A 23,733-nucleotide genomic window follows, 5' to 3' on the forward strand; every position below is an offset into this window, starting at 1 on the left:
AATGGTTTTAGCTTTCTTTTACACACACACACACACACACACACACACACGAATACTTTAAACATATGTGGATATATGGACAATATGTTTATATGTCTATACACATATTTTCCACATATGATGTGGTTTGGATGTTTGTCCCTTCCAAATCTCGTGCTTAAATATTATCCCCAGTGTTGGAGGTGTGACCTAGTGAGAAGTGTCATATTGTGGGGGCAGAACCCTCATGAATGGCTTACCATTCATCATCCCCTTGATGATGAGTTCTCACTCAGTGAGTTCATGTGAGAACTGATCATTTAAAAGTGTCTGGGCCCTCCCCCTTCTCTCTTTTTCTCCCTCTCACCACGTGATGTGCTTCTTCCCTTTTCACCTGGCACCATGATTATAAGTTTCTTGAGGCCCTCACCAGAAGCTGAACAGATGTTGGTGCCACGCTTGTATAGCCTGCAGAACCATGAGCCAAAATAAACCTCTTTTCTTTATAAATTACCCAGCCTCAGGTAATCTTTTATAGTAACACAAATGGACTTACAAAATATATATCTGGACATGTTTTATCTGTACCGTTAAAAAATTAAAGTTCTATGTTTTATAATACCATGCCACATAACCATTTCTGAGATTTAAGAGCAATACATTGTTATCATTATTTTACTTGCCAATAAGAAGGGGAAAAAGGAATGTGTCTATACCAAAACAACTGTATGTCCTTGATGTGGTTTGGCTGTGTCCCCCTCAAATCTCATCTTTAAATTGTAGCTCCCATAATTCCCAAGTGCTGTCGGAGGGACCCAGTGGGAGATAATTGAATCATGGGGTTGGTTTCTCCTATATTCTTGTCATGGTAGTGAGTAAGTCCCACAAGATCTGATGATTTTATAAGGGGTTTCCCCTTTTGTTTGCCCCTCATTTTCCTTTTGCCTGCCACCATGTAATATGTGCCATTCACTTTCTGCCATGATTGTGAGGCCTCCCCAGCCATGTGGAACTGTGAGTTCATGAAGTCTCTTTCCTTTATAAATTACCCAGTCCCAAGTATGTCTTTATCAGCAGTGTGAAAACAGATTAATTCAATCCTGTAAGCAAGATATCTGTGAAAGAGTAACTTTCAACGAAACTCTCAAAATTAACTTTGTGGGGCTAAAATTGCAGGTAGAATTTTTTCTTTTAATCACTTGAATAAAAATAACCTTAAGGACCTTAAAAAGTTACCACTTTATGAGAAAAGGAGAATTAGATGTATCAAAAATAAAATTTGAAATGTAAAACTCAGCCCACTTTACCTGATTTCAAGCAGACTATCAGCATAAATTAGATCTGAATTACTACAAACACATAGTTTTACAATGAAAGCTACAAGATTCCTTATTATAAGAGAGTTTTATTTGGGGCTCAAATCTTTTAAATATTTTGTTTGTGGGATTCTCATTTAGAGTACTCATGAACGTAAAGAATTATAAATCTTGTTTTCTTGTAACAGTAATGAATGAAGCAACTTAGCATAAGTTGTGTACTGGAGCAATGTAACAAAAATGAATATGAGATAACCTAATATTTTATAACATAATGAAACTGATGTGGGCCAAAGAAATCCTGTGACAAGCTGTATCCATAAGCAGTAACAGAGCAAATACAAATAAAATGGCAATATAGTTTTATTGGACTGTAAACCACTAATATGGTTATGTAAAAAAAAAGGGACTTCTGCGTGTGATTGTATAGTGGATTATTATACATGGATTGACTTTCACCACAGAAAACAATTATGCATCCTAGGATCCTAGATAAGAGTGTATGTTATGTGTACTTATAAAAATAAATATAATTAAATTAAATTTTTAATTAAAGATGTGAATAATGAAAAAATGTCACTAGTACTTATAGATATCTTTGAAAAGTTCTCATAAAAATAGTAATAAGCTGAGCGTGGTGGCTCACACCTGTAATCTCAACACTTTGGGAATCTGAGGCGGGTGGATCACCTGAGGTCAGGAGTTTGAGATCAGCCTGGCCAACATGGTGAAATATCATCTCTACTAAAAAATATATATAAAAATTAGCCAGTCATGGTGACATGCCTGTAGTCCCAGCTACTCTGGAGGCCGAGGCAGGAGAATTGCTGGAATCCAGAGGCAGAGGTTGCAGTGAGCCAAGATCATGTCACTGCACTCTAGCCTGGGCGACAGAGCAAGACTCTGTCTCAAAAAAAACAAAACAAAAACAACAACTAATAGTAAATTTAAGAATCAGTAGAGGGTTCTACATTTGTTGCTTAAAAATAATATAATTATGGAACTATGCTCATTGTCTACTACTAAAGAAGTTTCCCATAATTCCATAATAACTTCTTTGTTCTGCTCATTCATTATTACAAAACTTTTTTTGTTTTACCGATTTTTGAATAAGTGACACTTTTAAAGGAAGATGAAAACTTACGTGATAATTATATTCTCTGTATATAGAATTTTCTGTGTTTAACTCTGCTCAAAGTAAAGGTATAAAAAATTGAGGTTTATCAGAATATTTTGATGTATAAGATTATGAAGCTATTTGGGTGTTTATCTTCATAATTTTTTATAAATGTATTAAACATCCCCAAATAACTATTTTGGTATAGTTTCACGTACACATCTTGGATTATTAGACTCTATGCCAAAATTTAAATCATTCTATAGAAAAAGTCACATATTGATTTTTAAAGGGTAATGCACAACAACGACTCAATCCGCTGTACTGACAACAGCAAAGGAAATCAATACCAGCCAAGGTACAAGGTTCAGGAAAAATTTAAAAAGAACGACACTGCTAAGCTAGTCATCATTCATTAAGTTTCACAATTTTTATGCAAAAAGAAAGAAGAGGAAAAAGCCAGGGATGTTGATGAATCAGCCTCAAAGCTTTTCACAGTATCACCACCAACAATACTCAAATATGTCAAAGCCTGTGTGAAAAATGAAAACCAGTGACAATGAAAGCATTCAGCTTGAAAGATATATTACCTCTTTCCCATGTCACACTTCAGAAACAATACAAAACACGATTACTAGTCCCAGCGGAAGGAAGGACTCTTTACAAGTGATATTACCATTTCAAAATATCTTTGTATAAAGGCAGAGCAAAATAAAGACTCTGAAACATCAGGACTTCTGAGACAGAGTTGGAATTTCTATATAAGAAATATATTCCTGGATAGAATAAAGATGGCAGATGGGAATGGAAAGGAGTCAGTTTGCATATCACTGGTTCATGCTTAGTTGGGATTCAGTAAGAGGAATAAAAATTTGTAACTATAAAGGCTGTACATATATTATTAGCATGAGTAGTGTGGATTTGATAGAGCATAAAATTTAAATCAAATGTTTGTATGCCACTGTCAGAGGTGCCAGTGCCCCCAAAGGAAGTCCCCATTCAGAGCTTAAAGTGTGAAATGTCTGCAAATCAGTTGAAAATTAACATGCAATCTAGTTGGTGATGAGATTCCATTTCTGGTCTGTGCTGGCCATTTTATGAAACCTCTAGGAGTCTAAACAGGAAAGAAGAATAGTACATTTCAAGTGCTGTGTTCCTTTCCTTTTTTTCTTCAGGCACTGTGCAGTATGAACTCATTTCTCTAAAGGTGAGGACTTTCCTAAGAACTAAGGGAAAAAGTTCAATTTTTTAAATGAACTATCTTAGTCTGTGCAAGCTGCCATAACAAAACAATACAGCCTGGGTGGCCTAAATACCAGAAATTTACTTTCTTAGAGTTTGAGATGCTGGGGAGTCCAGGATCAAGGTCCCACATAGTTTCTAGTGAAGGCTCTTTTCCTGGCTTTAATAGAGCTGCTTTCTCCCACTGTTCTTTCTTGGTGAAGAGAGAGAAAGCTCTTTGGTCTCTTTTTTTTTTTTTTTTTTTTTTTTTTTTTTGAACCAAAGACCCTTATTTATTAACCCACTAAAAGATATCTACATCAGCCTACAGGGCTATTGACATTCTATAGATGAAGAAGTCAAAGTGCGGGAGGGAGCAAGAACAACCTCAGACCCATGGTGTGCTTGCTTGACTTCAGATACTTATAATTTTGTTCTCCTACAAATCTTCTCCAGGTGGGCATAAAAAAATGGATGTACTCTTCCAGAATTTTCCTTTACCTACTTTATGAAAATAGTCATTTTTCACCTTCCTCCAGATTTCAAATATGTCAGCAAAGCTTGATTCGGGAAGTGGTACCCTCTGGTGTAGAGATGTTGCAGGCCCTCTTGGAAGAGAATATTCCTTGTGCTCTTCTCCTGTCAGTGAGGCACTGCTCCAAGTCATTCACACTCCTTCACCTCAGTTTCTAGTAGGCTGATGACAGGGAGTGAGAGATGGAAACTCAGTTCCCTCAAAGGAATCTGGCCAGCTCAGGCTGTGGGCCTCAGTTGTGGGGAAGATTGAGTTATGATGGGAGATTCCTTATAGTTCTAAGACATGTGGAGATGAATTAGAAGGAAGCTAACCAATATTGCACAGATATTGTGCTGTGTATGATTCGTTTATGTATTTATAAAGGATGCCTCGTTTCCCACTAAAGTGCATTTGTTTTGATAGAGGGTTTTCACTCCACTTGGTCAAATTACAAATATGTTGTTATTAAGAAATTTCATAACTATGTTTATGTAAAATGTGGTTTTAAATGTAATTTTTGAGAGAGTTTATTTAAAAGTGAAAAACATGCTTATATATGAAAAGTGGGTAATATAAACGTTTTGCTTGTTTTTGAGAGAAAGTCTGTGGAAGAACTAATGAGAATCTAGGCTAAGGCTCCTATAAACTTCAATCTCTAGTGAGAGTTTTAGCATAAAGTCCAGACAGCTGTGCTGTCACTGAACACTGAGCATCAGTATCCCCGTATCTCTAAAGGGGAATGCTAAGCTGAGTTTTCTGCAGACCACGACCACCAGCTTTTGAGGTAACTTTAGCCTCCTTATGCAGAAATGAGGAAGAAAATCTTGTAGGTGGGGGTGTCAATGATGCACTAGCTGGGCATCAGTGGCAGCCTGACAGTAAGACACTGATTGTTCCTCTTAAGTTGGTGTATGTCTGTCCCTATTACCCTACACATTAGCTTGCTCCCTGCTAGCTTATTTACAGAAACAAATGTAAATGTTGCATTAATCAAGTGTATATGTGTCATAAATATTTTCTTTTTTTTTTTTTTTTCTTTCTTCTTTTATTATTATTTATTATTATTAAACTTTAGGTTTTATGGTACATGTGCGCAATGTGCAGGTAAGTTACATATGTATACATGTGCCATGCTGGTGCGCTGCACCCACCAACTCGTCATCTAGCATTAGGTATATCTCCCAGTGCTATCCCTCCCCCCTCCCCCCACCCCACAACAGTCCCCAGAGTGTGATGTTCCCCTTCCTGTGTCCATGTGTTCTCATTGTTCAATTCCCACCTATGAGTGAGAATATGCGGTGTTTGGTTTTTTGTTCTTGCGATAGTTTACTGAGAATGATGATTTCCAATTTCATCCATGTCCCTACAAAGGACGTGAACTCATCATTTTTTATGGCTGCATAGTATTCCATGGTGTATATGTGCCACATTTTCTTAATCCAGTCTATCATTGTTGGACATTTGGGTTGGTTCCAAGTCTTTGCTATTGTGAATAATGCCGCAATAAACATACGTGTGCATGTGTCTTTATAGCAGCATGATTCATAGTCCTTTGGGTATATACCCAGTAATGGGATGGCTGGGTCGAATGGAATATCTAGTTCTAGATCCCTGAGGAATTGCCACACTGACTTCCACAAGGGTTGAATTAGTTTACAGTCCCACCAACAGTGTAAAAGTGTTCCTATTTCTCCACATCCTCTCCAGCACCTGTTGTTTCCTGACTTTTTAATGATTGCCATTCTAACTGGTGTGAGATGGTATCTCATTGTGGTTTTGATTTGCATTTCTCTGATGGCCAGTGATGGTGAGCATTTTTTCATGTGTTTTTTGGCTGCATAAATGTCTTCTTTTGAGAAGTGTCTGTTCATGTCCTTCGCCCACTTTTTGATGGGGTTGTTTGTTTTTTTCTTGTAAATTTGTTGGAGTTCATTGTAGATTCTGGATATTAGCCCTTTGTCAGATGAGTAGGTTGCGAAAATTTTCTCCCATTTTGTAGGTTGCCTGTTCACTCTGATGGTAGTTTCTTTTGCTGTGCAGAAGCTCTTTAGTTTAATTAGATCCCATTTGTCAATTTTGGCTTTTGTTGCCATTGCTTTTGGTGTTTTAGACATGAAGTCCTTGCCCATGCCTATGTCCTGAATGGTAATGCCTAGGTTTTCTTCTAGGGTTTTTATGGTTTTAGGTCTAACATTTAAGTCTTTAATCCATCTTGAATTGATTTTTGTATAAGGTGTAAGGAAGGGATCCAGTTTCAGCTTTCTACATATGGCTAGCCAGTTTTCCCAGCACCATTTATTAAATAGGGAATCCTTTCCCCATTTCTTGTTTTTGTCAGGTTTGTCAAAGATCAAATACTTGTAGATATGTGGCATTATTTCTGACGGCTCTGTTCTGTTCCATTGATCTATATCTCTGTTTTGGTACCAGTACCATGCTGTTTTGGTTACTGTAGCCTTGTAGTATAGTTTGAAGTCAGGTAGTGTGATGCCTCCAGCTTTGTTCTTTTGGCTTAGGATTGACTTGGTGATGCGGGCTCTTTTTTGGTTCCATATGAACTTTAAAGTAGTTTTTTCCAATTCTGTGAAGAAAGTCATTGGTAGCTTGATGGGGATGGCATTGAATCTGTAAATTACCTTGGGAAGGATGGCCATTTTCATGATATTGATTCTTCCTACCCATGAGCATGGAATGTTCTTCCATTTGTTTGTATCCTCTTTTATTTCCTTGAGCAGTGGTTTGTAGTTCTCCTTGAAGAGGTCTTTCACATCCCTTGTAAGTTGGATTCCTAGGTATTTTATTCTCTTTGAAGCAATTGTGAATGGGAGTTCACTCATGATTTGGCTCTCTGTTTGTCTGTTATTGGTGTATAAGAATGCTTGTGATTTTTGCACATTGATTTTGTATCCTGAGACTTTGCTGAAGTTGCTTATCAGCTTAAGGAGATTTTGGGCTGAGACAATGGGGTTTTCTAGATATACTATCATGTCATCTGCAAACAGGGACAATTTGACTTCCTCTTTTCCTAATTGAATACCCTTTATTTCCTTCTCCTGCCTAATTGCCCTGGCCAGAACTTCCAACACTATGTTGAATAGAAGTGGTGAGAGAGGGCATCCCTGTCTTGTGCCAGTTTTCAAAGGGAATGCTTCCAGTTTTTGCCCATTCAGTATGATATTGGCTGTGGGTTTGTCATAAATAGCTCTTATTATTTTGAGATACGTCCCATGAATTCCTAATTTATTGAGAGTTTTTAGCATGAAGGGTTGTTGAATTTTGTCAAAGGCCTTTTCTGCATCTATTGAGATAATCATGTGGTTTTTGTCTTTGGTTCTGTTTATATGCTGGATTACATTTATTGATTTGCGTATATTGAACCAGCCTTGCATCCCAGGGATGAAGCCCACTTGATCATGGTGGATAAGCTTTTTGATGTGCTGCTGGATTCTGTTTGCCAGTATTTTATTGAGGATTTTTGCATCAATGTTCATCAAGGATATTGGTCTAAAATTCTCTTTTTTTGTTGTGTCTCTGCCAGGCTTTGGTATCAGGATGATGCTGGCCTCATAAAATGAGTTAGGGAGGATTCCCTCTTTTTCTATTGATTGGAATAGTTTCAGAAGGAATGGTACCAGCTCCTCCTTGTACCTCTGGTAGAATTCGGCTGTGAACCCATCTGGTCCTGGACTTTTTTTGGTTGGTAAGCTATTGATTATTGCCACAATTTCAGCTCCTGTTATTGGTCTATTCAGAGATTCAACTTCTTCCTGGTTTAGTCTTGGGAGGGTGTATGTGTTGAGGAATTTATCCATTTCTTCTAGATTTTCTAGTTTATTTGCATAGAGGTGTTTGTAATATTCTCTGATGGTAGTTTGTATTTCTGTGGGATCGGTGGTGATATCCCCTTTATCATTTTTTATTGCATCTATTTGATTCTTCTCTCTTTTTTTCTTTATTAATCTTGCTAGTGGTCTATCAATTTTGTTGATCCTTTCAAAAAACCAGCTCCTGGATTCATTTATTTTTTGAAGGGTTTTTTGTGTCTCTATTTCCTTCAGTTCTGCTCTGATTTTAGTTATTTCTTCCCTTCTGCTAGCTTTTGAATGTGTTTGCTCTTGCTTTTCTAGTTCTTTTAATTGTGATGTTAGGGTGTCAATTTTGGATCTTTCCTGCTTTCTCTTGTGGGCATTTAGTGCTATAAATTTCCCTCTACACACTGCTTTGAATGCATCCCAGAGATTCTGGTATGTTGTGTCTTGGTTCTCGTTGGTTTGAAAGAACATCTTTATTTCTGCCTTCATTTCATTATGTACCCAGTAGTCATTCAGGAGCAGGTTGTTCAGTTTCCACGTAGTTGAGCGGTTTTGAGTGAGATTCTTAATCCTGAGTTCTAGCTTGATTGCACTGTGATCTGAGAGACAGTTTGTTACAATTTCTGTTCTTTTACATTTATTGAGGAGAGCTTTACTTCCAAGTATATGGTCAATTTTGGAATAGGTGTGGTGTGGTGCTGAAAAAAATGTATATTCTGTTGATTTGGGGTGGAGAGTTCTGTAGATGTCTATTAGGTCCGCTTGGTGCAGAGCTGAGTTCAATTCCTGGGTATCCTTGTTGACTTTCTGTCTCGTTGATCTGTCTAATGTTGATAGTGGGGTGTTAAAGTCTCCCATTATTAATGTGTGGGAGTCTAAGTCTCTTTGTAGGTCACTCAGGACTTGCTTTATGAATCTGGGTGCTCCTGTATTGGGTGCATATATATTTAGGATAGTTAGCTCTTCTTGTTGAATTAATCCCTTTACCATTATGTAATGGCCTTCTTTGTCTCTTTTGATCTTTGTTGGTTTAAAGTCTGTTTTATCAGAGACTAGGATTGCAACCCCTGCCTTTTTTTGTTTTCCATTTGCTTGGTAGATCTTCCTCCATCCTTTTATTTTGAGCCTATGTGTGTCTCTGCACGTGAGATGGGTTTCCTGAATACAGCACACTGATGGGTCTTGAGTCTTTATCCAGTTTGCCAGTCTGTGTCTTTTAATTGGAGCATTTAGTCCATTTACATTTAAAGTTAATATTGTTATGTGTGAATTTGATCCTGTCATTATGATGTTAGCTGGATATTTTGCTCGTTAGTTGATGCAGTCTCTTCCTAGTCTCGATGGCCTTTACATTTCGGTATGATTTTGCAGTGGCTGGTACCGGTTGTGCCTTTCCATGTTTAGCGCTTCCTTCAGGAGCTCTTTTAGGGCAGGCCTGGTGGTGACAAAATCCCTCAGCATTTGCTTGTCTGTAAAGTATTTTATTTCTCCTTCACTTATGAAGCTTAGTTTGGCAGGATATGAAATTCTGGGTTGAAAATTCTTTTCTTTAAGAATGTTGAATATTGGCCCCCACTCTCTACTGGCTTGTAGGGTTTCTGCCGAGAGATCCGCTGTTAGTCTGATGGGCTTCCCTTTGATGGTAACCCGACCTTTCTCTCTGGCTGCCCTTAACATTTTTTCCTTCATTTCAACTTTGGTGAATCTGACAATTATGTGTCTTGGAGTTGCTCTTCTCGAGGAGTATCTTTGTGGCGTTCTCTGTATTTCCTGAATCTGAATATTGGCCTGCCTTGCTAGATTGGGGAAGTTCTCCTGGATAATATCCTGCAGAGTGTTTTCCAACTTGTTTCCATTCTCCCCGTCACTTTCAGGTACACCAATCAGACGTAGATTTGGTCTTTTCACATAGTCCCACATTTCTTGGAGGCTTTGCTCGTTTCTTTTTATTCTTTTTTCTCTAAACTTCCCTTCTCGCTTCATTTCATTCATTTCATCTTCCAGGGCTGATACCCTTTCTTCCATTTGATCGCATCGGCTCCTGAGGCTTCTGCATTCTTCACGTAGTTTTCAGCTCCATCAGCTCCTTTAAGCACTTCTCTGTATTGGTTATTCTAGTTATACATTCTTCTAAATTTTTTTCAAAGTTTTCAACTTCTTTGCCTTTGGTTTGAATATCCTCCCGTAGCTCGGAGTAATTTGATCGTCTGAAGCCTTCTTCTCTCATCTCGTCAAAGTCATTCTCTGTCCAGCTTTGTTCCGTTGCTGGTGAGGAACTGCGTTCCTTTGGAGGAGGAGAGGTACTCTGGTTTTTAGAGTTTCCAGTTTTTCTGCTCTGTTTTTTCCCCATCTTTGTGGTTTTAACTACTTTTGGTCTTTGATGATGGTGATGTACAGATGGGTTTTTGGTGTGGATGTCCTTTCTGTTAGTTTTCCTTCTAACAGACAGGACCCTCAGCTGCAGGTCTGTTGGAGTACCTGGCCGGCCGTGTGAGGTGTCAGTCTGCCCCTGCTGGGGGGTGCCTCCCAGTTAGGCTGCTCGGGGGTCAGGGGTCAGGGACCCACTTGAGGAGGCAGTCAGCCCGTTCTCAGATCTCCAGCTGCGTGCTGGGAGAACCACTGCTCTCCTCACAGCTGTCAGACAGGGACATTTAAGTCTGCAGAGGTTACTGCTGTCTTTTTGTCTGTGCCCTGCCCCCAGAGGTGGAGCCTACAGAGGCAGGCAGGCCTCCTTGAGCTGTGGTGGGCTCCACCCAGTTCAAGCTTCCAGGCTGCTTTGTTTACCTAAGCGAGCCTGGGCAATGGCGGGCGCCCCTCCCCCAGCCTCGCTGCTGACTTGCTGTTTGATCTCAGACTGCTGTGCTAGCAATCAGCGAGACTCCGTGGGCGTAGGACCCTCCGAGCCAGGTGCGGGCTGTACTCTCCTGGGGCACCGTTTCCTAAGCCCGTCGGAAAAGCACAGTATTCGGGTGGGAGTGGCCCGATTTTCCAGGTGCCGTCTGTCACCCCTGGAAGGGGAACTCCCTGACCCCTTGCGCTTCCCGATTGAGGCAATGCCTCGCCCCTGCTTCGGCTGGCGCACGGTGCGCTCACCCACTGACCTGCGCCCACTGTCTGGCACTCCCTAGTGAGATGAACACGGTACCTCAGATGGAAATGCAGAAATCACCCATCTTCTGCGTCGCTCGCGCTGGGAGCTGTAGACCGGAGCTGTTCCTATTCTGGTCTCTTTTTATAAGTACACCAATCTTGTTAGATCAGGGCCCCATCCTTATATGACCTCTTTTAACTTTATTTTCTCCTAAAGACTCTATCTCCAAATAACAGTCACATTTGGGGTTAGGACTTCAACACCTGAACCTGGGGTGAAGGGGGGACACAATTCAGTCAGTAGCATGAACTACGACAAAATGTTACATAATCTAAACTAATAAAGCTAAGATGGGGGGATCATCACTTCAAAATTACTTAAACTAATTTTAGGGTTTTAAAAACAATTTTACTCTAATGGTTTAGTTCCTTACAAGACATTAAAAATGGTCATGGTAGCTTTTGCCAGTTTGCCTAATCACTAATGTGAGAATCATTCAGGTGTGCCTGCATGCGAATGCATATGTTTTAACTTACATTTAAACAACTATTAGTGCTTAAGAAATACAATCTATTTTTATGTATTGTCACATGTTCAAAAATTGTATTTAGGGTATTTGTTGAAGAAAGAAAACCTGTGATACATCTCAGAACTAAGATACTAGAGTTAGCTTTGCTGAATATCCTCAACCATCTACTTTGAGCCAAGATGCCCGAACAATGTCCATGCTCACAACACATTCTTTTATTCATCCTAATACAACTAAAACAGATTATATCTATCGAGACATAGTAAATAAACTTGAAATAAGTAACTGACTAAATGAACATTAAATTAACACAACAGAGTGTGCAACTAAGGTTGTATGAATTCTTCCTCCCTAAATTCAAAGCTCATGGCTTAGTGAGGGTGCCACATTTAAAAAATTAATACTTTAAGAAAATTGATGATACATAGATAAATGTCTACATCTGTATCTGTACCTCCTGTGTACCTGATCTTTCTCTCAATTTCCCTGTTTCAACAGAAAAGATAACATTCATACAGCTAACTTCATCATTTGCTGAGTAATATTTCTACTAACCCACTTGGCATAGGTTATGAGGAAGTAGGTATGACCTAATACAAATCTTATTTTTTGCTCTTTCACTCCAGTCTCAGGCAGGTTTTGACATAGAAGCACTCCCAAACATTTAGGTTGTTTCAGTGAAATACTTTTGGAGGTGCTGGTGCCGCGTAGATGTCAGGAGAGGAACGGTGGTTGTCTATACATTCGTCCTCAATAGATGTGCTTTTTGACAGATGTGCTTTTTGATGGAAGGCTTTTGATGGGGGGAATTATTCATAGTCTGGTGTTTCATTAATTCCTTTGCACAAGTTTGTTTATAGTCTGTAAATTCAGCCATTAGTTTTCTATCTATCAGTGGTTATATTTGTAATTAAACCCAGCTTTACAAGCTTCTTTTAAAACTCTTTGGTTATACCTGCTAAAGCTAAATATGTACCTACCCCATGATTCAGAAGACAAGTTCTAGCATGTACCTAGCAACATAATGCTAATTAGGCCCAAACTGATAGTTTCCAAAATGCTCTTTATTTTTGCCCATCAGCAAAAAATAGAATGGATAATTACACTGTGCCATATTCAGAGAACTGCATACTATACAGCAATGGGAATGAATGTACACAAATACATCAAAAATGTGATGAATCTCACAGGAATGACATTGAGCAGAAAAAAAAAACTGAGCTAAGACTTCAGACTATGATTTCATTCATGAGACATTCAAAAATTAACAAAACAATTTACAGTTTTAGAAGCCAGAAGAGTGGTTACCTTTGGTATGGGATTGTTGAAAAGAAGGGAAATGAGGGAAGCTTCTGGGTGTTGATAATACTTTTTCATCTTGGTGCTAGTTAAAAAATTGCCTTCAGCTGGTGAAAATGTAATGCACTGCAGACATAATTTGTGTGTTTTTCTACATAATATAGTTCAATAAAAAGTAAATACACAACAAACAAATACACAATACTCTCAAAGACAATTGTGTGGGGGTGGTTAAGGCAGCTTGAAATGTTATAAACTCCGTTTAAAGTGTATATGCACTCAAGTTTTTAAGCCTTTGATTTATATTTCTTATAGATTTAATGATTAAAAATCTCAAATTTTCACATCCAGTCATTGGGATGTCTTGTACAGATTTAGCTTCATAGAACTATCTCACTTGGTAATTTTATATAACTGTCTCACTTGATAATTATATCAGCTAATCCTTTTTCTCTCCAAGAATACTATGGTAATATTCTCCATGAAATTACTGATTTTCTTCTCTTCGTGATTTCTGCCTTATAGTTATTCACCCTTCCACTCCTATTTCTTTCATTTCTGTATTAGTTCATTCTCATACTGCTATTAGGATATACCTGAGACTGGGTAATTTATAAAGGAAAGAGGTTTAATTGACTCACAGTTCAGCATGACTATGGAGGCCTCAGGAAACTTACAATCATAATGGAAGGGGAAGAAAACATGTCCTACTTCATATGGCAGCAGTAATGAGAAGAATGAGTGCCCAGCAAAGGGGGAAGCCATTTATAAAACCATCATCTCTCCTGAGAACTGACTCACTATCAGAAGAACAGGATGGGGAAAACTGCCCCCATGATTCACTTATCTCCACTTGTCCCTCCCATGACACATGGGGATTATGGGAACTATAATTAAATATGAGATTTGGGGGGTTGACACAGCCAAGCCACATCAATCCACCCCTGTCCCCTCCAAAATCTCATGTCCTCACAATGTAAAGCACAATCATGCCCTTCCAACAGTCTCCTAAAGTCTTAACTCATTCCAGCATTAACGCAAAGGTCCAAGTCCAAAGTCTCATATGAGACAAGACAGGTCCCTTCCACCTATGAGTCTGTCAAATCAAAAGCAAGTTAGTTACTTCCTAGTACAAGAGGGGTGCAGGCATTGGGTAAATACACCCATTCCAAATGGGAGAAATTGGCCAAAGCAGTGGGGCTACAGGTCCCATACAAGTCCGAAATCTAACAAGACAGAAATTAAATCTTAAAGCTCCGAAATAATCTGCTTTGACCCCATGTCTCATACCCAGGTCATGCTGATGCAAGAGGTAGTCTCCCACAGTGTTGGGCAGCTCCACCCCTGTGGCTTTGCAGGGCACAGCACCTCTCCAGCTGCGTTCACTGGCTGGCATTGAGTGTCTGCAGCTTTTCCAGGTGCATGGTGCAAGCTGTCAGGGGATCTCCCATTCTTGGGTCTGGAGGATGGTGGCCCTTTTCTCATAGCTCCATTAGGCAGTGCCCCAGTGGGGACTCTGTGTGTGATGCGGGGGCTCCAACCCCAAATTTCCCTTACACACTGCCCTAGCAGAGGTTCTCCATGAGCATCCTGCCCTTGAAGCAAACTTCTGCCTGGACATCCAGGCATTTTCATACATCTTCTGAAATCTAGACAAAGGTTCCCAAACCCCAATTCTTAACTTCTATGCACTCACAGGTTCAACACCATGTGGAAACTGCCAAGGCTTGGGGCTTGCACCTTCTGAAGCCATGACCCAAGCTGTACCTTGGCCCTTTTTAGCCATGGCTGGAGCTGAAACAACTGGGACACAGGGCACCATTTCTGGAGCCTGCATATAGCAGAGGGCACTGGGCATGGCCCACCAAACCATTTTTCCCTCCTAGGCCTACAGGCCTGTGATAGGAGGGGCTGCCATGAAGTTCTCTGGCATGCTCTGGAGATATTTTCCCCATTGTCTTGGTGATTAACATTTTGCTCCTCATTACTTATGCAAATTTCTGCAGCCAGTTTGAGTTTCTCCCCAGAAAATGGGGTCTTTTCTATTACATAGTCAGACTGCAAATTTTCCAAACTTCTATGCTCTGTTTCCTCTTGAACACTTTGTCACTTAGAAATTTCTTCTGCCAGATACCCTAAATCATCTCTCTCAAGTTCAAAGTTCCACAAATGTCTAGGGTAGGGGCAAAATGCTGCCAGTCTCTTTGCATAGCAAGAGTGACCTTTACTCCAGTTCCCAACAAGCTCCTTATCTCCATCTAGACTGCCTCAGCCTGGACTTTATTGTCCATATCACTATGAGCATTTTGGTTAAAGTCATTCAACAAGTTTCTAGGAAGTTCCAGCCTTTCCCAGATATTCCTATCTTCTGAGCCCTCCAAGTCTCTGGAAAGTTCCAAACTTTCCCACATTTTCCTGTCTTCCTCTGAGACCTCCAAAAGATTCCCACCTCTGCATGTTACCCAGTTCCAAAGTCACTTCCACATTTTGGGGTATCTTTACAGCTGCACCCTACTCTACCAGTACCAGTTTCCTGTATTAGTCTGTTCTCACACTGCTAATAAAGACGTACCTGAGACTGGGTGATTTATAAGGGAAAGAGGTTTAATTGACTCACAGTTCAGCATGGCTGGGGAGGCCTCCAGAAACTTACAATCATAGCAGAAGAGGAAGCAAACACATCCTTCTTCATGTGGTGGCAGCAAGGAGAAGAATGAATGCCCAGCAGAGGGGGAAAGCCCATTATAAAAACCATCAGATCTCATGAGAACTTACTCACTATCACGAGAACAGGATGGAGGAAACTACCCCCATGATTCAGTTACCTCCACCTGTTCCCTCCCATGACACATGGGAACTACATTACGGGAACTACAATTCAAGATGAGATTTGGATGGGGAAACAGCCAAACCATATAACTTTTCATTTCAGAATACTAGACATTTATTTCCTTGGTTTTGGCTTCTTTGAAAACTACTTTAAGATATATTTGCTATGGCTGAATATCTGTCTCCCCCTAAATTTCCATGTTGAAGCCTAATCCCCAGTGTGATGATATTTAGAGGAGGGGACTTTGGGAAGTAACCAGGTCATGAAAGCAGAATCTTGTGAATGGGATTAGTGTCCTTATAAGAAGAGACACATGAGCGCTTGCTTTCTTTCCCTCTCCCTTTCCTCTCACACTCCTCTGTGTGAGGATACAAGAAGGTGTCCATCTGCAAACCACAAAGAGCTTCCTCACTAGGAATCCAATCAGCCAGGACATTGATCTTGGACTTCCCATCCTTCAGAACTGTAAGAAATAAATTTCTGTTGTTTAAGCCATCCAGTCTATGGTACTTTTGTTTAGTCACCTAAACTAATTATGACAGTATTCTTAGATCACATACATAGCATATAGTTCACATTTAAAAATCCTAAGAAGAGACCAAAATTAGTGATCACCACTGCTCACCCATTTGCACAACATAGAAAAGACATGATCTTCATCCATTAACTTTATTAATCAAATTCATATTTCTAACCCTCAACACAATTGATAAACATTCTAAATATGAAAGTGACATAAACAATTCCGAAATTAAATCAGTGCATTCATTGTGCTGGACTTCTATTAACTTCAATAGGAATAGCACTTTGTTTAAGAGGCTGAATAAGAGACCGAGACCCAGGGAATGAGATACATGGTTTTACTCTGGGGGATGAAAAATATATACCCCCTCCAGGGTAGTCCATCTACAGAGGTCTGTGGCCCCCAGGACATGAAAGATTTTGAGGTTCTGTATGTATACCTGGGGCAAAATGGCAAAGAGGAAATAAACACAATGTTCGATAGAAGAATAGGGTGGCTATCCTTAGCAACAAAGGTTGTATATTTCAAAGTGACCAGTGTCATGCCACATTTGTCAGCAGGTCACTCTGAGTGTACCTTTAGCTGTCTCCTTTTCTTTGGCTCGCCTGTCTTTCATCCCAGCAGCATGCACCCTTTGCTCACATGGTTTCTCCATTTCCCCTAAGTCAGTGACAACTTGGGTCATCGAGACGTGGCTGTCCTACCAGGGGGCTCAGGATAGACATCAGCATGCCATATCATTGGTTGAGTGCCTACTATAAGATGTTATCTTTCACACTGGCAGTGAAAAGCTCATTATGAGACCTCAGTAATGCTCAGCATAGATAGCATGCTTCATCCCTAATTCCTGGAGGATGTCCTGCAATTCCACAATAGGCTGCCAAGAGACTTGGGGACATCTGCCTTATTTGGCCAGGCTTCCTTGCAGCCCACAACCACCCATATAAGGGAGAGTGTGAACAGATTCTCATTATTGGTGCCATAGAGGCACTGCCTCAGGGCAGGGTGGTTTGTGATGGATGCCATTTAACTCCCCTTAAATTTGGAGCGTATAATATCCTCTGCCCCCATGTCCCATGGACAGAGAAGTCACCCCACAATCAACTCTCTTCCATTCTGTAGGAACCTATTCCACAATTCCACAGTGGCATAGCCCTGCATTGCGGTGTGCAGCCCTACAAGACTTGCCCCCTTTCAGATGAAAGCAAGTTTTGTAGGGCTACTCCTTATAGGTGCAGTTGGTCTGTCTTTATCTTGGTAGTAGCTATGGGACAGGTGGAGAGCATGGGAACTTCTGTGGACTCATAAAGGTCCTCACTTTCCTCCCCACTAGACATCTCCATGGAGACCCTGGACATAAGATCCAAGACAATTCAGCCATGAAAGCCTCAACTTATTGACGTGGCAGCCTTCAAACAGGCTACCCAACAAGCCAGGGTCTCCGTTCCATTATCCTGGTCCCACAGGTGGGGCACCAAAGTCTCCGACATTTCAGCCTGAAATTAATGTGGCATCTCTTTCTAGTCACAGCTCATCCTGTAACTGATGAACTCTTGCCTATGATTCAAGCTCAGCTTCAGTGGCTGCTCAGAGTGCAGTCAGAAGTGGCCAGCCAACCACAGCTGCCAGAGCCCAGACATCTTACTTTTGCTCAGTTAGATCTGCCTTGTGCAACAACTGTTCTAGACCCTTCAGCATTTACAGGGTGTCCCACTACTCACACACTGAGCCCCATTTCATTAAAGATAGTAGCTACAGGCTCCCACATAGAAGTGGATGGCCAACCCAAGATTTTCCTCTTCACCCATCCCATTGTCTTGGCACTCATGGGGATTTCCTCAACCTCATACTGGGCTTGCCAATTGTCATACACACCCCTATTAACTTCAGTAGGGATAGCACCATGTTCAAGAGGCAGAGGAAGAGACCTGAAACCACCAAAGGACATATAGGTTTTTACTGGGGGACTTATATCAGGGATGGTCTAGTGGTGGCATGCTGGGCAAGAGAAACAGTTCCATTTGTAAAAAGCATACAGTTTCCATAGATCACGTGTATCTGCATTCTCAAGGAATGCTTAAGTTATTGCTATCAGGTGCATCTCCCAAAAAGCTATAAACAGAAGGAGGCAGTATGGTCTGTCAAATAATTCAGGAATGATTTTTGTTGGCTAATATAAGCACCACATGAAAATCCTCAGAGGATTTGATCTGGTTTCCCCAAGCCTCAATGAATAAGGATGAAGCTGGTGAAAATGGATGCAAGTTCTAAAACATGCTATTTGAAAAACTTTAGTAAATTATTCTATCATAGTACAGCAAGAAGCTCATGGCAGTGCTAATAGAGAGTGAAAAGGACATTTTCTGAATGCATGTGGGACTATTATTCTAGGTTTCATGTACAATAGAGACTGGACCAGGTTATTAATTTAGATCAGCACTCAAGTCAATATTATTTTCTCTTCCTTTTTCACCTCTGTATTCCTACAGCCCAGCATAAGATATATTGCATGTAGCAGGCAATGCAAACATCTTTTGACTACATGCGTACATAATTTGAAGAATGAATGGAGCAAGAGGGATTTGAGAGTAGGTCATTTGCTCTGGGCCTAATGAGCAGAACTGTGAATGGCCTATAAGAGGTAGAGACATGTGGGTGTGCATTAACAGATACTTAATGAGCAGTTTAATTACCATGCTGAGTCTGGCCTATATTACAATGCCTTATTGTAAGGCTATAAATTATTTATGTGGCTTAAACATATGTATCTGCTTTCATCCTCTTTTTTTCTAAATACTTGGTATTAACTAGCATCTTGACAAAAAATACAATTATATGTATTTCCTTAAGATAAGGAAGAAAATATACCTAGAATGGAAAAATCAATTTGTGAAATCTATATTTTTCATGTTATAAAGTATTTTCACTTTGAGAATTACCAGGATTAATTGACCTCATTTGTTCTCCATGTGGCAGTATTCAGACCTTCCAATAGATGTATTCCCCCTTCACCCAACAAGTGAACAATAATTTCTTAAAAAATTCCTTTTGGAAACATTCCCAGATTTAAGTAAATATGTTGAAAATAGAACTGAGAAAATAGTGCTTTTCAAAGGGAAAATCATAAAGGTAACTTTTAGATGGAAACTAATTTTTGTTGAATTAAAGAGAAATGTGTTACCAGAGGGCTGTGAAATACCAGCACAATGGTGAGTAGTGAATGAGTACGCGGCTCATCAAGACTCCAGCACGAAGGAACTTCAAACATTACTTTAAAGATGGAAATGGGTATGGCTCCACACAGTTCTTAAAATAAACACACTTGGGTCTATTGTATGGCCTGAGTAGCAGTGCCCTTAGTAAAAACATAGGTGAACTGGGATCCATCAACTTATAGCCACAATTGAAAGAAAACCAATTTCGTTAATGGAGGTAGGTTCCCAGAAAGATTACATGATATTATAATTAACTACTTAAGAAAGACAGGCAGGATATGAGTAAGTGTACTAGGTTCAATTCTAAAGTTGTGACAGAAGCAGTAAGCAGTCAAAATAGCAAATGACTCTGACGTTTTTGTTTTTTAATTTGAGAGTAATGGGGGTTTTTTTGCATTGCAAAAAGTCAAAGAAAAACATTAAGAGAAAGTCTATATTTGTTCCAACAAATTCATTGCAATGAAACATAGAGAAAAATGGTCCAGAATGTGTCCGGGAAATTTCTTCTATGCATACTGAATGGCTGCTTCACTCTCTAGCAATTTCGTGAATGTACTACATGAAGAAGACAAATGAAGCAATCTAGGTTTGAGCCACTCAGCTTCAGGTTGTTACACAGTCACAAATTGAACATCCCTAAATATTTAATAACTGCAACAAAGGATGAGGGATGCATGATAGTAGGGAAACAACTGAAAGTATATGGCTATTGATGGTGAGCCTACCATAATAGATATAGGTACACACAAATATATGAACTTAATCACTCACCCCGCCTTCTTCTGTTGTGCACACCCTATGTAAGGCTTATGAAAAATTTCTAAAATGATTAAAAGAACATGATTGAATCTGCACTCAATGATGTTGGATATAATATTATAGTAGGGCCATAGACTAGTGACTCAATATTCCGGAAATCATATATACCTGTGAGAATCAAATGAAAATGATGAGATTCTTCCTTTAGGGGAAAGAAACCACATTTACACAGATATCCATGTAATTCTACATGTAATTTTGGTGGTTCACATACCTCTAAAGCCCATTCATGGGCCCAGGAGTTCATAGATTACATGTCCCAACTCTTGCCTAGATGGTCTTCCCATACCTAATTTCCTACCATGATTCCAAATTTTATGCTAGTCTGACATATGCAAGAAAGTTTTTACTGTCACATTGTACTGGCTATATATTGCTTCATACATGTTAACTACCCCAAAACTTAGCAGCTAAAAACAAATATATATATATATATATAGTTTCAAGATTAGGTCGGGAATCTTGGAAGTACCTTAGCTGAGTGGTCTGGTTCATCACCTCTCAAGAAGTTGCAGGCAAGATGTTTGCTGGCACTGCAGTCATCTTTGAATCTGACTGGGTCAGGAATATCTGCTTCTAAGCTTACTCACATGGCTGATGGCAGGAGGTGTCTGTTCTTTGCCGGTTGTTGGTTGCAGTCCTCAGTTTCTCATCATATGGGCCCCTTCATCAGGCTGCTCAGACTTGGCAGCTAGCTTTTCCCAAGAGAACCAAGATGACTGAAGAGAAAGCCATAGTGTCTGGTATGACCTAGGCTCAAAAGTGAAATAATTGGTTATAATCTATTGTTCGCACACAACAACCTTGATACAACATGAAAGAGGACTTCTCAAGGGTATGAGCACTAAGTGATGAGGATCACTGGGGGCCACCTTAGAATCTGGCTACCACAACATTCAAACTGAAATAATGAACACATCATTGAACTAATGGAGTTGGAGTGGTTAAGCAATGTGGTGCATAACCTAGTTTGTGAAATTAATTGTATGATACTGATCAAGTAAATCACCCTCATATGCAGAATAGGAGGCTTTGATTAAATAAATTCTCAGGTCTATTCCAGCTTTAATACTGTGTGGTTAGATTGCTTTCCCATTATAAGTCCAATGTATACCAATCACATGGCTATTAGGGAAGAAATCCTAAGATTCACTCAAACCCAGTGTAGAGTCAGTCAACAAATGCTGAAATGTAATAATTATTGATAATAAATCTGCTATCCACAAATATATGCTTTCACTATAAATTTTCTTACCTGGTAATTATTAGTGAACTGACAAAATGTCAGCAATGTCTTTTAAAAATTGAGTGCTTTGAATTGTTTTAGGATTTTATTAGCAAAACTTTGGTATACATTAAGACATCTCCAGCTTATAGACAACTCCTAACACAGGCCTACAAAATTTTCTCAAATCCATTTTAGGTCATCTTGGGTATGTTGTCATCAGGAAGGAGCAGTTTATGAATGACTGCCTCAAGGACTTTTGAGGAGGATTGCAGGTTGTTGAAGTGGAAAAGCCTTTTAGGGGATCAAAATATATCCTAATATCAACCCTGAGGTCTCCTGTTGCATAGTCAAGCATGGCTGCATAAAATAGATTGAATAAAACTGGAACCATTAGATATCCCTGCTTCCCAGGGTTAGTGATGGATGGCTCTGGCCAGATGCCATCAACACTAACTTGACCAGTCATTTCATCATGAAACTTTTAAGCTGTTGGTAAACTTCTCTGGCAAACCAACTTTATTGCAGTTGTCAGAGCAGAGATTCTCTGCTGTCAGCAAAAGTTATGGTAGATTAATAATTACAACATTGACAGTTGAAGAGATGTAATAATCCTATTCAATGTAAGATGGTATTACTAGAACTATGTAACATATCCCTAAGAAAATCTTAAGGTGAGCCATTCTTGATTTTCCAAAATGATTAAAATGAATGACATATACTTATCATTTAATGTGATTCAGCAAATATTTAATGAGGACACTTCAGGAAATAAGATGAGTAGGAGCTTTATCCTCAGGTAGCTTACAATCTCAACTTTGAAGGAAATAGAATGCAAACAATTATGAGGTTGATGAATAGTAATTGCCATAATTGGTTTTTGCAATTCTTGTAATGAAAGTCATTCCGAGGGTTTATAATTAAAAATTTGACAACTAGAGAGTAAAATACCTGTCTTGTGTTTTTGTCTTTGGTATTTCCAGCTACACCATCATGCATTCTCTCCATTCTCCCTCCCTCTTTCTTTTTCTCTCTCTCTCCCTCAACCACCTCCTTTTCTCCCTCCCTCCCCCTTCCAATAAGCTCCTCTGCCTTCTGGCTTTTATTAGGATTTGGCCAATGGGGAGCCACACCATGAAAATAAAGAATAAAGCAGATTGCCTTCAGGATATTTATTCTCCAGCTCCTTACCTGGCAGGATCACCCCCAGTTGACTGAGTCCCTTGACCAATGAGTCACACTATCTCTCCCTTCATCTCTTTGGGCCTAGCATGGTAAAAGCCTGAGAGTTCTGTACTATCCTTGTGGTTTCTTTATACATAGAGACTACCCCCTGTTGAAAAATGAACATTGTGTTAAACTGCTCTTGCATTATTCTAATTAGAGGGTTCTGTTTTCTGTTAGGATACAAAAAATTCAAGCACATTTCTCCCTTCTGCTATGAGAACTCCTGGCCTTTAAGTCTTCTCCTGCCCATATATTAGTTTTGTCTCTGGGACATTTGTCTTTTCTCTTTCCCAGAGCAGATCATTTTGGAGATAAACAAAGCAAAGTAAAACAAAACAAACCAACAAAAAATTGAGCCCTACACACAAATGTTTGCCTGAGACACATCATTTGGCTCACTAGCCAGTGGTTATTTTGTATTTGTGTCTCTGCCTCTTTGTTTCTGCTTTAATGAGGACTAGGAGAGGGAACCAGCGGACCAGTGAGAGGGAAGAAAAAAAGGTAAATACAGAGTAAACAAAGTAAGTGCTAGACATGTAATTCTGCCATAAAAATTCCTATTTCACTGCAGTGGATTTCGATACTGAGAAAACTCAAAATCAAGCAAGGGGAGGGGAGAAAGAGAACAGACTATGAGGGGACAGGTAAATTCTAAGAATGCAACAGGGTAGAGGATTGTCCCTCTCCACACTATTCTCCCCTGTTGCATTCTTAGACATAAAAAGATTAGGGCATACTTACATTTAATAAGATAATTAACCGTTGAATTTATTTTGGGAGAGAACTAAAGAATACTTATAACACCCATTTAAAATAATTCATAACATTTCTATTTAAATTCCCCTTCAATAAGATCTTATTGCATAAAGTAGAGAACATTATATATTAAAGTGCTGAATGATAAATGTTTATAAGACAGAGAGATTTTAAATTCTATTACAGCTACACACAGACATACACACAGGAAGATAACACAATTTCATGTCAGGGTATTTACTCATTGTGCTTAAGTC

At 39.5% G+C, this 23,733-nt stretch overlaps 1 pseudogene; it reads right to left on the reverse strand.

The window, feature by feature from the left end:
• Positions 1-16,919, reverse strand: part of LOC129039086 (cyclic AMP-dependent transcription factor ATF-1-like) — a 56,785-nt pseudogene extending 39,866 nt beyond the window's left edge.
• Positions 16,920-23,733: the final 6,814 nt, after the last annotated feature.

This window comes from Pongo pygmaeus, chromosome 5 (assembly GCF_028885625.2).
Source record: "Pongo pygmaeus isolate AG05252 chromosome 5, NHGRI_mPonPyg2-v2.0_pri, whole genome shotgun sequence".
Classification (NCBI taxonomy): domain Eukaryota; kingdom Metazoa; phylum Chordata; class Mammalia; order Primates; family Hominidae; genus Pongo; species Pongo pygmaeus.